Source organism: Python bivittatus, unplaced genomic scaffold (genome assembly GCF_059951505.1).
Source record: "Python bivittatus isolate LINGU-HERP-01145 unplaced genomic scaffold, Pbiv_v1 ctg000570_np1212, whole genome shotgun sequence".
In the NCBI taxonomy this organism is placed as follows: Eukaryota; Metazoa; Chordata; class Lepidosauria; order Squamata; family Pythonidae; genus Python; species Python bivittatus.
In genome coordinates, this window is record NW_028277097.1 from 10,221,391 (window position 1) to 10,235,569 (window position 14,179).

Sequence of the window (14,179 nt, forward strand, 5' to 3'; positions counted from 1 at the left end):
GTGGAAGCAGACAGTGGTTGTCTCTTTTTCCTAAAGCTAAAAAGCCTGGTTTGAGGAATGCTTCAGATATCATCTGTTTTGAGGAGTTTGTGTGCCTTGATCTTGCCTTTACTTGTATCTTGACCCTTTCCCCAGAGTAGATGGCTGGTGGAACTTCGTACAATTTAATTTCAGCCACAGAGTTGGACTTTACAGCTTGAGGTGGGAGGGAGGAAGCAAATGTGTTGGCACATGTTTCCTTTTGATAGAGTGGAGTTGAATGTTTAGGAAATAAGCCCAGGGTTCAGGAAAGCAGGAAACTCTGAATCATAAATTTATCATTTAAATAAAACTGGATAATGTGGTTAGAGGGTCATGGAATTCAATCACTCATTACTTACATTGCAGTGAAAGTGACAGTGAAAGAGATTTAGATTCGATGCCAAAGAATTATGGAATTCAGATGGCAAGACCTTCAGAATCAGCCAGAGGTTTTTAACGCATAATGCACTCAAACTGTTCAATAAAGAAGGCTTGAAAACTACTACTGTCACTGCTTTAAATTAGCACTGTTCACTGCACATTTGCAGATGTTCCTTTCCACTTTAGCTCCCACTGATCAGGACAGATATTGTACATGGCAGGAATTGAGGGTCAGATTACTAGAATACTAAATCCAGTGGCCCAATATACCCCTTTAAGGTTCTGCACTATTTATGGAGCCTAAAAGTAGGCTGAACAATGATCATGGGTGCTATGAACTCTGGGACTTGTAGTCCTAGCATGTAAGTAAGGCATCAAGGAGGTTGCTGTAGCATAAGATATATTTGAACTTCCCATCACTTCCATGTGGAAGTTTTGGAGAGGGGGCTCTTAGTTAAGAGATACAACCCTGAACACCCTTAGTTATTTGGACTTAATGCATTTCTTTTGTTTGTATGGGGAGCCTCGATTCCCCTCAGTGAGCTAATTTTTAAAAAAAAAAATGTGCTTCCCCAGTGTTTCTAAATACAGAACTATGTTTTTCCTTAGCTTCTGGTCTTGATCTGGGTGCTCTTTTTATTGCTTACTTATTACATTTAATTATTTGATTTATATTCTACTTTTAGTTGTACAATTCAAGATGGCGTGTATAATACAGTGGTACCTCTAGTTACGAACTTAATCCGTTCCATGACTCTGTCTGCAACTCAAGTTGGTCTCAAGTCGAGGTAAAGTTTCCCATAAGGTTCAGTGTAAATACGGTTAATCCGTTCCGCCCTCCGAATTTGGTCGCACCATGAGGCAAATTTCCCCATAAGGTTCAATGTAAATACGGCTAATCCACCCTCCGAATTTGGTCACACCCCGAGGTAAATTTCCCCCATAAGGTTCAATGTAAATACGGCTAAACAGTTCTGAAACATGCATTTTATTTTTAAACCTCAAAAACCTTCCAAACGCCACAAAAACCTTCCAAACGCCACAAAACACACCACAAGCCTCACCGAACATCTCCTTGCTACCGCGATCTCGCCCACAGGAAGCCGCGACTGCGTGGCACCAGGGAAAATGGCCACGGATCCGGTTTGTAAATAGAGGCAAGTTCGTAAGTAGAGGTAAATTTTTGGGGCCAGAGCTGGTCGTATCTCGAAAAATTCGTAAGTAGGGGCGTTCGTAAGTAGAGGTACCACTGTATTCTCTTTTCTCTTCCCCACAACATGCAACAAATCATTGGCTGTTCTAGACAGTATCCTCATATCTGACTCTATATTTGTTGTCAAGCTGGACTTCAAGTGACACTGGAGCTCCTGCCAGCACTTTGGAGATGAGAGGAACATTTATAAAATATATGTCCATGCTGCTTTATTCCATAGACCAAGTGGCCGAGTTTAACTCTGCATATTGAATAGTGTGCTTTTTCATGAAAAAAAAATGGAGGAAGCAAGACTTCCAGGGGAGGTATGGTAAACTGAATTCAGCTCTGCAAAAGTCGAGCAATGATTACAGCCAAGACCGAAGAACTGGCAACTAGACTGGTTCTTCAGATAAGGAGTCAGATAAGTCAGATAAGGAGAGGATGGGAGATCACCCACATGTGCTCTGGGTGTCTGCTCCTCATGATAAGCAATTTCTGAGGACAGCAGTTTTCTGAGGGTTTGAGCGCTGGGAGACGATGGGATTAGCCATCTTGCTCACAGCCATGGTGGAGACTTTTAAAGGACACTAAGTTTGCAAACCTCACTTTCTAATCACTTTAGGAAATTGCCTATTAACCATCTTAAAGCTATTAGAGACCTTCAGAACAACAAATTTGAAAAGTCTTCATCGGGTGAGCTTATTTTCAACTCTGAACAAAAGAAAAATTAATTATAAGCTTAGGAACTGAAAGAATTTGAAATAAACAGCAAAAAGCTAAATAAGATTTTGATCTAAGAAAGTTATAACAGATTAAGGGTTCAGATAAAATTGGAATATTGAAACTTTCACAATAAGGTTCTGGAATTAATTATAAAGAACAAACAGCTTCTCGTGGGAAATAGATTCTGTTTTGGTTTTTACAAGACAAAACAAAGATAAGCAATTACATGAGTTCAAAAACTGGACACTAGAGGGGACTAAGGTTTTTAGGTAGAGGAAAGATTTACAACTCTGTAAAATGTTGCAAAATGTTATAACAATGAAAATACTAAAGGAGACTTTTGAAGAATGGAGTAAGAAATTAGTAGCCACAATATCAACAATGTCAATAATAGTGTCTGCTTCTATGGATAGGCTACAGGTAGTCCTCAACTTACAACTGTTTGTTTAACAACCATTTGAAGTTATGACGGTGCTGAAAAAAGTGACTTATGAACTGGTCCTTACAACTGTTGCAGCATCCCTGCACTCGTGATCAAAATTCGGATGCTTGGCAATCAGCTTGTATTTACGATGGTTGTAGCATCCTGGGGTCACATGATTGCCGTTTGCAACCTTCCCAGGGGGCTTCTGACAAAGTCAATGGGAGAATCCAGATTCACTTAGTGACTGCATGATTTGCTTAATGACCACAGTGATTTGCTTAACAACCATGGCAGAAAAAGGTAGTAAAATCAGGTGCAACTCACTTAACAACCACTTCATTTAGTGACAGAAGTTCCGGTCCCAATTGTGGTTGTAAGTCGAGGACAACCTATATGTCCAAAATTTGGCATTGAAGAAATGACAGATGTAGAACAAATTTTAGCTGATAAGACAGAGATGGTATCAAAAGTGGAAAGTGACAGGCCAAGAGAATAACTTAGGAAAGGATGTTTCATTGGATCTACAAAAGAACCTGGCTGAAGCTTTAAAATTTAAAAAGGAAATACAAATGACAAACCAAGAGAGAGACCTTTTTCCTACTGGATTAACAAAAGAGGATTGTTAAAGTCTTGAAGAACTCTGTGTGGTGGGACAAAGAAGAAATGAAGAGAAATCAAATCCTATGACAATATTTGAATGAACCAAAGATTAAGACTGTTAGAAGTAAAAGGAAGGAATATAAAGTTGGTTTATTTGATCATGGTTAAAAAACCCTTGTTTTAACCTTGATCAAATAGCATGCTGGTTGGGAATTATGGGAGTTGACGTTCACACATCTTATAGTTGTCAAGGTTGAGAAATACTGCTCTAGACCCTAGTGAGGAGGGAGAAGCAGTATGCATTTTGTTTTCCTTGGGAGTTCAGAGGTGTGGACCAAGAGAAAAGTAGGAGTGAGAAATGAGATGTTGGAAGAAAGTTGGCTGATTTGAGTGAGAGAAACTACTCTTAACTATGAATTCTAACCTTGCAAGTGACTTGGGAAACAGTATTTAATTTCTAGAAATGAAGTGGAAGAATGATGAGAAAAAGAAAACATGCAATCTTCTTGAAAACTCTTGTCTTTTGTGATGGAATATGTGTACCAGTGAGTGAGAGAGAGAAAGAGACAATAAAACTGACTGAATGTATTCAGTAGAAACCGCTCAGCCTAGGAAAAAGGTTTTGGAGGTGATTCCTTACAAGGGAGTAACTGCAAGTATACAGATCAAAAAGTCACTGGTAGCAACTGAATGTTGCCTGTTGAGTAACAGAGAAATCTGAAAAATGGTAGTTTTTTTTTTTTTTTTATAATTGGAAGAGGTAGCTGTAGATGTTTGCATAAACAGAATCCTCATTATTATTTTAGCAGAAATTAGTGACCCAGGGCTATTGAGGGAATACCTCAAGCATGGGGATGGCTAGCCCCATAGAGGCCTTCTGTCTTCAGCCTCAGATTTTTCATCCTCTTGGACTCTCCTTCTCCTTTTTAGTAATGTTTTTAATTAATGTTTTATGGGCGGCTGAAAAATTTAATAAATAAATAAATAAAAATAAATAGTCTTGGACTTCAAATTCAGTGTTATGTTCTTGCATGTCAAAAGGGGGTGGATCATTCTGAAATATGGATAGGTATATGTGTGGGAAGCAGGAGGGCATCCTAGGTGGGAAAAATTCAAGCACCATTTTTTCTTGTACATTAAATTCAGCCTCTGAAAAATGCCCCAGTTTACTACCAGAGCAAGTAATCAACTCAAACCCATACAATACGATCCTCATATCTGATGTGAGCAGAAACCTTGAAGCATTAGTAAGTGACCGTTCAAAAGGTAGCTTTTGGAACTGAAAAGGAGACTATTTAAGCATATAGCACTTGAATATACAGTGGTACCTCGGGTTACGAATACCTCTGCTTACGAACTTTTCGGGTTGCGACCAGCTCCGGCCGCAAAAATTTACCTCGGTTTGCAAACTCCGCCTTGGGGTACGAACCGGATCCGTGGCCATTTTCCGCCCATGCCACGTGGTCCGCGGCCATTTTTCTGCCCGTGCCACGTGGTCCGCGGCCATTTTTCCGCCCTGCTGCGTGGTCCGCGGCCGTTTTTCCGCCCTGCCGCGTGGTCCGCGGCCGTTTTTCCGCCCTTGACGCGTGGTCCGCGGACGCCGGAACGGATTAACGGTAATTACATTGAATGTATTGTCGAAGGCTTTCACGGCTGGCATACGATGGCTGGTGTGGGCCTTCCGGGCTGTGTGGCCGTGGTCTTGAAGTTTTGTTTCCTAACGTTTCGCCAGCACCTGTGACCGGCATCTTCAGAGTGCAGGAGCACAGACAGGAGCAGTTCTCTCTGTGCCCAGGGTGATGCTGACACCAAAACAAGCAGCCACTCAGTAACCCAACCCCACCCACACACCCCCAATCTCCCCCCCCCTTCCTTCCCCCCCACTCAGATCTCTATAAATACCCACAAAAAGGGTCACATCACCCTGGGCACAGAGAGAACTGCTCCTGTCTGTGCTCCTGCACTCTGAAGATGCCGGTCACAGGTGCTGGCGAAACGTTAGGAAACAAAACTTCAAGACCACGGCCACACAGCCCGGAAGACCCACACCAGCCATCAATTACATTGAACCTTATGGGAAAATTTGCTTCGGGTTGCGAACAAATCGGGTTGCGACCAGAGTCACGGAACGGATTAAATTTGTAACCCAAGGTACCACTGTAGTTTACATATCCATATGCACATAGGGTAGTCTTCTCCAACCTATTCCCATCCTGGAGGTGAAGTTCTGTGCCTCTGTAGGATAACATTGGAGAAGGCTACTATGGCCTGTATCTCTATGGAGTACACCTCTGTACTGCTGGGCCAACACACTTTTGATTGCCCAATATGCAACAGTGGGTGAATCTCCTTCAGTTTGTTTTCAGACTGTTACTTTTATAGGGGCTTAATAATGAATATTTATAAATAAATATGAAGAAAATCAGTTTGGAATTGCCTGGTGGACGGATAAGAGCATGGATACTGATGGATTATTATTTCTTAATTTTTATTAAAGAAGTTTTTTTACAAAGTAAAATCAATACAAATTAAAAAAACAAGTAAAAGAAAAGTGATAAGTAAATAGAAAAGAAATGAAAGAGAAAGAAAAAGGAAAGGTATAAAGAAGTAACTTCTGATCTTTTGTAAGGATCAGAAGCTACTTCTTTATAGTAAAGAAAATGCAGTTTATAAATGCATTTATATTTTATCCTCTCTAAAGTTATATCATGAATCCCTTCTTTCCATATTCTACCCTTTCTAATAATCATACCCATAAATCACAAGTTCATTTTTTTGTGTTTTCAGCAGAAAGTCCCTAAAGGGTTTCCAGTCACTCACAAATGTAGTTATTGTCTTTTTTCTAATCAAACAAGTCAATTTTGCCATCTCAGCAAATTCTGTCATCTTCACCAGCTACTCCTCATTTGTGGGTATTTCAGAGTCTTTCCATCATGGTGCATATAATAATCTCGCTGCAGTTACTATGTACAAAAACAATTGTCCATAAGTCTTTTCTAGTTGTCTGTCTACTAATCCCAGCAAGAAGAGTTCTGGTTGCAGCTGAACGTTGCACTTTCTTTAAAATTCTTTGTATCACTGTGTGTATTTCAGCTAGATTTTTCTAGCTTTTTATAAGTGTCACTGGATGGATTAAAGTAATACCTAGAAGTCTTTGTTGCCTCAAGGAGATTGCGATCTAGGTGTCAGCAGAGAGCGAGAACAGGAAGTAGAGGGGAATCCCATAGGCTGGAAAAATCTAATTTACTACTTTCTTTACTTCTGATGGGAGAAATTCATAGCAGACCGATATGGACATTGATGGGGGTGGAACAGTCAAATTAGTACCCAAATAATACTCTCAGTTTCACTGGGAAACAGAGGAAAAGCCATATAGGGATTCCCATCCATGCAATGGGGCGCTTGGCCCACAGTGGATATTGAAGACCTTCTTTTTTCATGTTTTCTCAATGGAAATGAAGCCTGTCCCATGAATCCTGGCATGTTTAAAGTAATTCAAGTTAAAGCCTTCATTAGTGATGATAAATATAAGGCAGAAATTTAAGAGCAGTGCATGTGTGTGGTCTGAAGAAATTTTCCCGAAAAGCATAAATTACAATTACTATTTTCTATGATGGAAAAAGAAAAAAGCATATAACCTTTTCTTTGATCCCTTTGGTTATATGTGCTCCGTATGTTACTTCTAACATTAAACAGAACCTGAGTAAAAAAATAGTTTTTTCGCGTGTGTTGAAATTTCTCTTTGGAGAATAAATGTCTGTAGGTTATTTTCTGCAATCCTAAGCTTTGTATGAGATGAACAAAGAATGTGACATGCGAGTTTATTACTGAATAAAATATATATTCTCAGTGACAGAAATATTGGGAAGAAACTGAAGAAACAATGGAACAAAGTGTTTTTTTTAAGTAGCAAAACAGAAGCGAACAAAAGTGAGTTATTGGTTGTGTTTTCATGGCAAGCTATACCGCTAATTAGCTAACCACACGTTAGCCTGGTGTCTTGTGTAAACTCAGTTGGTATGTTTAGTTTATGGTTTAGTATAGAGGTGGGGGACCTGTGGCCAGAAGCCCTTAGGGCCACCAAGTCCCATCTATCATTTCAACTCAGAACTGACTGACCAGTACAGTACCTAAAACAACAGAAAACCAAAAAAGAACATCTTGTGATAGGAGAAACACATATCATGACCAAAACCAGCAATACATCAAATGAGCATATCATTGATCTGTCCCAGAGCTTGGGGTAAAAGCCAAATTGTTAGAGAATGTCTGAAGGCTTGCACCATTCACCAGAACTATTGCAGAAGTGGAAAACTGATTACAAATTCTAAAATAGACATAACACAATGAAAATGAAAACTCCAAAACTTCTCCAAACCTCAGTCCTGTTTACATTATGTGGATAGAGCAGCATGCTACGTGGATGAGTAGTACATGTAGCGCTGGATCCTTTGGGTTGTGGTCTCCTGCCTTAATGTGCGATGTGAACATTGCAGACACAGGTCTGATTCTCACTTCTCCAAAAGGAGGATCATCAGTGGAGATTCATGGTATGTTAACTCATATCTGTAGATGGGTTAGAATGGCAGCCAGCTGAGCTACGTTAATTAGGTCTTTCTCCTTTATTTCTAGTTTATTCCAAAGAATAAAAGTAAACTTACTGGGATATACATTACATGTCCAGATCTGTTCAAAATTAAAACTAGTGAAAGTGGTGGTTGAGTACACCATAGCCCTCCAAACCCAGAAGAGACCCCCCATATCCATCCTTTGTTTATCATAATGCACAAGTAAAGGCTATATGGCCCAACCTTATATGAGTCTAATGATTAATTGACTCTTTCAACTACCTTTCAAGATACTAGTTGAGGATTATAGAGGACTAACTCATCTGAAGGGCACCAGGTTGGAGAAGACTCTTCAGGGGTTTAAAGCAACGGGATTGTTCACGACTGTGAAGACTGAGATTTATTTTGGAGATCTCCAAGTTTGAGCTGGGAGCATTTGCATGCATGGTCTCTGGCTCCTCCTTATGGGGCACATGAATCATGGACTCTAAGTAGTGAATTCCAGATGCAGGAGGTCCAGATAAGAGGAAGTTGCTGGGTGTCTGTTTCTTGTCAGCCTTCATTGGCAATAGATCTTTCGAAGAATGCACGTATGATAATGCATTATTTATGTTGCACCATGGGAATGTTTCGTATGTCTCCTCCTTTCTTCCCTCCCATAATGCATTCCAGTTCTGAAGCTGGTTTCATATTTTTCAAAAATTAAGCTTTTCTGTTCCAGATGGCTATCAGGGGATTGTTCTAAATAGAGAATGAAATGCAGTTCTCTTTCAGGTCTGATGCAACCAAACAAGTTTCTTCTATGTTTAAATAACGATGGAGCGAGAACATAATATATTTTCATGTGCTGAGAGAATGGTATGGATCAACTTTTAGGCTAAAAAAAATTTGCCACCCTCTGCTTGGTGCAATTATCCTGAAAATTATTCTGCACAAATTTGGCTGCTGTTTGAAAATCTAAGAAATTCAGTATTCGAAATTCTATGGTATTTATAGTTAGTGTTTGATAACTAAGAATCTTTAATTGGTGATACTTAGGAGAATTGCAAAGGGAACATAATAGAGTTTCATACCACAGTCTGCCCACTATTTAATATTTAGCAGCAGTTTTTGGACTTCTGCAAACATTTTACTAATCTATCTTAAGCCAGCCTTTCTCAATCTGGCATCCTGCAGATGTATTAGGTGACAAATCTCATCATCTACAGAAAGCATGGTGGCTGGAGATGGTAAGATTTGTGGCCCAGCACTTCCAGGAAGTAACAGATTGGAGAAAAATGATCTAAACCAGTGGTTTTCAGCTGGGGGGGGAGGATATTTCAAGGGTGCCACAGGTGAAAAGCATGTCACCGGGGGCCCCGGCACATGCCAAGGGGGCCACAGAAAAGCAAAGTGTATCATATTGCAAATACTGTCTTGTTGACCCCAGAAAATGCATCAGTTACTGTCCTGTGTTCATATCCAATAATGGGACTTGGACATGGGTCCACAGGAGAAAAACAAGGGGCCCATGGCCAAAAAAAGGTTGAGAAACACTGATCTAAGCAATCTGATATATTGTTCTTTCACACTGTCAAAAGTTCCTGCTATGTCTGCAGCAGGAATAGCCAACTTTGGGGGGTCTAGTGGGTTTAGCTGGACTTTTGAGAGAATGTTGTGGGAGAATGTTTTATGAAAATATCTCATAAAATAGTTGCCATTAAGAGGATGAGTATTCTCAAAATGGCAAACTAAGCAGATGTGACCAGATCCAAAACATCCATTCCCCAAAAGACACCTGATTAGGCATCATGACTTCCAGAATGGCTTGTAAAACTCCAGTTTATTGTTGTCTTTTTTTCTGGGCAGATGGGTGCAACATGTCCAAGCAGTCTTAATTTCCTTTCTTTTCCAAAAATGCCTACAGGACCTCTGTGGGGCCCAGTTGTATTCTTGTAAATAATGATCCTAAATCTGGCAGTTTGCTTTGCAGTGCATCAATTACCACTTTTTTTTTTTTAATAAAAAGATTCTGTAAGTAAAATGAAGCAAAGTTGGGGATGGAGCCCAGTAGATATCAAAGGAGGTATCCACAGGGACACTGGTGTTAATGGGTACCATGCTGCCTACCTTTGACCTAAAGATCTACAGTAAGAAATTAGAAAGTAAAGTGTGTTGACATTGTGCAGAATTCTAAACTGAAATTGAGATTCATGTTCCTGGTTCATGTGGAAACTTATGCAGAAAATCTGCTTTCAAGCATTCATGCCAGTAAATCTGTAGTTTACTTGATGTGGCAGAAAATGGATAGAAGGCAAATCGAGAAGGTGATGATCCAACTATGCCCTCAACCTGTAGCATTGGTCCTGCAGCTCAGGGACAATTGTGGATCTAGCCAGTGCACAGGCATGCAATGTATTAATATCATACCAGATGTAGAAATCCGGCACTATGAAAATCCAGCACCAGCTTTTAATGTAGTGGGAAATTGAGTTGAGCCACATCAAGTTCAATAACCTGGTCTGGAGGTCTGAGGGAACTCTTACGGCAAGTCTTGTTGGAGACTATGGAATAGCTGAAGCGGTAGGAAGAACAAATAACTATAGGCGCATCTATAGAGAACAACTGTTGCTGAATTCTGGCCTTGTATTTGCATACCTAGCCGGGCCAGGGGAAATAAAGTGGAATTAATTATATTAGGGTGACAGCACAACTGATTCAGCCTCCTTTCTGCACCCTGAGACATCTTGCCCAAACAGGAACAGAGTTGGATACTGCCAGTTCTCATCTTGGTTATGGTTTAGATCTGTCACAGGCAGTGGCCCTGTGCATCTAAAATTAGTCTTACATAGCTGTGCAATTTATATTTATGTTCAGCTTTGCTTCAGAGATGTGTAGGCAATTTGCTGATTAAAATTCCATCAAATGCATAAACACAGGGCAAATCCGTGTCCTTTCAGAAGGTAGAAAGTGGTAAAACTCTGTCACCATCTGGTCCAGCCCCCATCAAGTTCAGTCTGCAAGAACCCTAATGAAGAGGTGGTTTGTCCAAGAAATTTGTGCAAGTTTGTGCAAGAAGTGCAAGAATCCAAATGAAGAGGTGGTTTGGAGTTGGGCAATGCCTAAATTGAATTCCATGAATAAATGGCTATCTAGCCTCTATCTGAACACGTCCTACTTCTCTGGGTAATTGATTCCATGGTCAACTGCTCTTACAGTTAGCAAGTTTTTTCTAATGATCAGCAGGAAAGTGCTGTCTACTTATTTCCAAGTTCCTCACGGTGGGGAACTATTTTTCTGTTTCATGTAAACCAAAATATCGCTCTTGTCACCAGATTATCAGTTTCTAGGCTTGAAATTATGCATTTTAGAAAGTTCTTGACAAATGCTGATGCCGTTATTGTTCTTGTGGAGGGCCTCAGGACAGAACAGAAAAGAACAGCAAAACAATCTTAAAGCTATCCATCTAAAAACAGTTCCCCAAACCAATGATCGTAAAAGACAGGAAGATTAAAGGAAAAAAAAATAGTTCAGATAAACCAACCAATCTGAAAGGTAGACCGAAAAGCAGCTCGCTCCTGGAGCAATTATTGTCATCCAAGTGTCTGGTAAATATGCATCTTTAATGCATCTTCAGTCGTTGTTTAAAAGAAGAGAGTTTCCGTATCTGGGCTCCCAAAAGGTGGCAGGAAGCAGAAATCCTTAGATCTTTGCTACCACCTCTTGGTGGCCCAGTTTTTTGCATCTCACAGTCCTAGATCGATTTTACTTGAGATAAACATGCACGCAAGCCAGTTGACTGCCGCCTTTCATTAACAGCCCTTTGGTTGTTAGGGTGCCGTGATGTCCCTCCTTGCTTTCCTGGAGACAAACCCGCCCCCTCCTTCTGTTTTTCTTCACTGAACTTGTTTTCGTAGCCTTGGCCATTCTCATCCTCTGTTGACTGACATCTTCCTTAAAGTGCAGTGGCCAGAACTAAACGCAGTGCGCAGTTCAAAGATACGTCGAAGGCAGTGTTTTGTTTCTGGCTACACTCTGCTTGCACAGTGCATTGTGTAACCATGTGGTTTGCTTATTTTTGTGCTTAGTGTGGTATATGAATGCAGTCATTGTGGCTTTTAAGCCATGCTTTATTGCTTGGCACTTTGTACAGATCCGGCTGATTGACTAAACCATGATTAAGCAAACCGTAGTTTAATACGATATGTGAATCTAGCCCGTAGGTTCACGCAGCTCATTCACAGGAAGTTTGAAACAGGGCAGGGCTCTTGAAAATAGTTGTTGGGGCATGGCTCTTAAATGATTGCAGGAGGCCCAGAATCAGAGGTTTTGTCCTAGTACTCCACAGTCCTCCATTTGGGGAATTTGGGTCCCTCCAGTGAAGAACTAGGATGTGGTACAGCAGTTACGGGCTGTGAATGCTAGGAAAGCTTGTGAGGCTCCGGTTCCTTTGTTCTGGCCAATTGGTTGCCCGTGCCCAGATTACACAGCCCTCAAAAGTTCCAGAGAACCATCTTGCAAGCCTGAAGTAGTAGTAAATCTCAAAGCCACCGAGCATTGCTGCCTCCTGGGTCAAGACAGGAAGCCCTGTGGAGGAGCCCTATAAGCCGCTTAGATGCCTCAGTCGTTGCAGCAGGAGGGGAGGGAGCCTGGAATGGGCCAAGGCTGCGTCCCTCCCTGGCAGACGGATCCTGCAGGCTGAAGTTAGCCGAAGAAGCGAGGGGAGGAACTGTGCGGAGGGAAGGTGGAAAGGAAATGCTTGAGCTGTGCGGTCAGATCAGACCCTGTCAGCCAGCTGGGGTGGGGGAGGTCTGCTATGACAATTGCTTTCCAGGGTCGCTTTCAGCCCCTTTCCTGCCACAGCCTCATCCTGTGCCTTCTCGGGGTTACGAAATGCAGGATCCCGTCATGCCAGAAAAACATGGGCTAGCCGTTAGGGGCACGCTGATCGGGGCGCTTTCTTTTCCTTTTTCCACCATAAAATGTTTGTCAGCTTGACAGCGCAGCTGGCGATTCTCTCTTTCCCCTTTCTATTTCGGTTTGTTTTGAAATGCCGTCTTTTCTCGCGGCTGCTGCTGCTGCTGCTGCAATCCTGAGAGATGCCAGCTTCACCTGTCCAGGGGAGCCCTCTCAGGTTGTGCCCACGGCGCTGCCCCAGCTGATCTCTCGGCTTGGGGGGGCAGCGTTGACAGCTGAGCACATTGCAACGGGCAGCGCAGCATCGGGGACGCGTTGAGAACTATTTGTTTTCCATTTGCCAGAAGCATCAAGGGGGAGGGGAAAGCCCGCCCTCTTCCTTCTGGAAACTCAATGAAGCAGCTCCAGAAACCTTTATTTTCCCCCCAGTGGATAAACAAACCCATTTGAGGGGAAAAAGAGCTTCCCCCAGCAGAAGCGAAGCCAGCGGCAGCACCAGCTGCTGGGTCTCCTCCCTGAGCATTTAAGTGGCCTCTCTCGTCTCGGGGGCCGGCCAGCGATTAAACTCATTAATAGACTTAGAGGATTCTCACGGATTACCCAGAGATGCCAGCTGCTCCTTAAAGAAATTCCAGGGGAAGCAAAGAGGAGGAGGAGGAGAGAAGGAAAGACCCCGAGGAGGACCTGAAAGGAGAAGAGGTAGGAGTAACGGATGGCAAAAGTCTCAGAGAAACGGGCAAGTATCTGGTCGCTTCTGCTTAAATGAATTGGGAAGCTAAAAAGTTATGCAACTAAAATGACAGCTCAAATGCCAGTGGTGCTTTTCTCTGAAAGGTGAAATAAAATCATTGGCGAAACAGAGAGAGTGTTATTCCATTCGTTCGTTAGGGCTAGGGATTATGTATGGCTCTGGAAAGCTCTGATTTGCACCATCTTGTTTTAGGCTGGCTTTTAAGAATGTTGGTTCGATGACATTCAGCTTCCTACCTTCCTTCCTACAGCTGTATGTTTGAGTGATAGCACCTACCCGTGCTTTTCGCTCTGGTCATGGCTTTGCAAGGAATGTTTGCGATCAGGATGGGTCTGTTTTGATTAAATTGGGAAGGTGCATCAGAATTCATAAAGTGCCCTTTGGTGCCAGAGCGGAAACTCAGTGGAGACAATGCAGCACTGCAATAGCAGCCTCTGGCAAAATCAGGCGTTTTGGAGAAATTGTATGTTGGAATCCTCAATAAATCAAGACAGGCACTTGGTGAGTCCTGTCCTTTCCTTTGCGGTTTTGGAATTTCCAAATCTGGACAGCCCAAAACTATCGGCATTTTGTCCCAAAGAGGTGAACGTTTCACTGAGACTATTTTACAATTGAAATCA

General features: G+C 41.9%; 1 protein-coding gene across 3 annotated transcripts in view; it reads left to right on the plus strand.

The window, feature by feature from the left end:
- Positions 1-14,179, plus strand: part of PDZD2 (PDZ domain containing 2) — a 184,586-nt gene that overhangs the window by 14,675 nt on the left and 155,732 nt on the right. The window contains exon 1 of one of the 3 annotated variants that reach the window (XM_088152776.1): positions 13,203-13,507. The exons of the other annotated variants lie outside the window; for them this stretch is intronic. The gene's annotated coding sequence lies outside the window, so the exon portion shown is untranslated. Of the gene's footprint in view, positions 1-13,202; positions 13,508-14,179 lie in introns of those variants that run through there. 3 annotated transcript variants of the gene reach the window in all.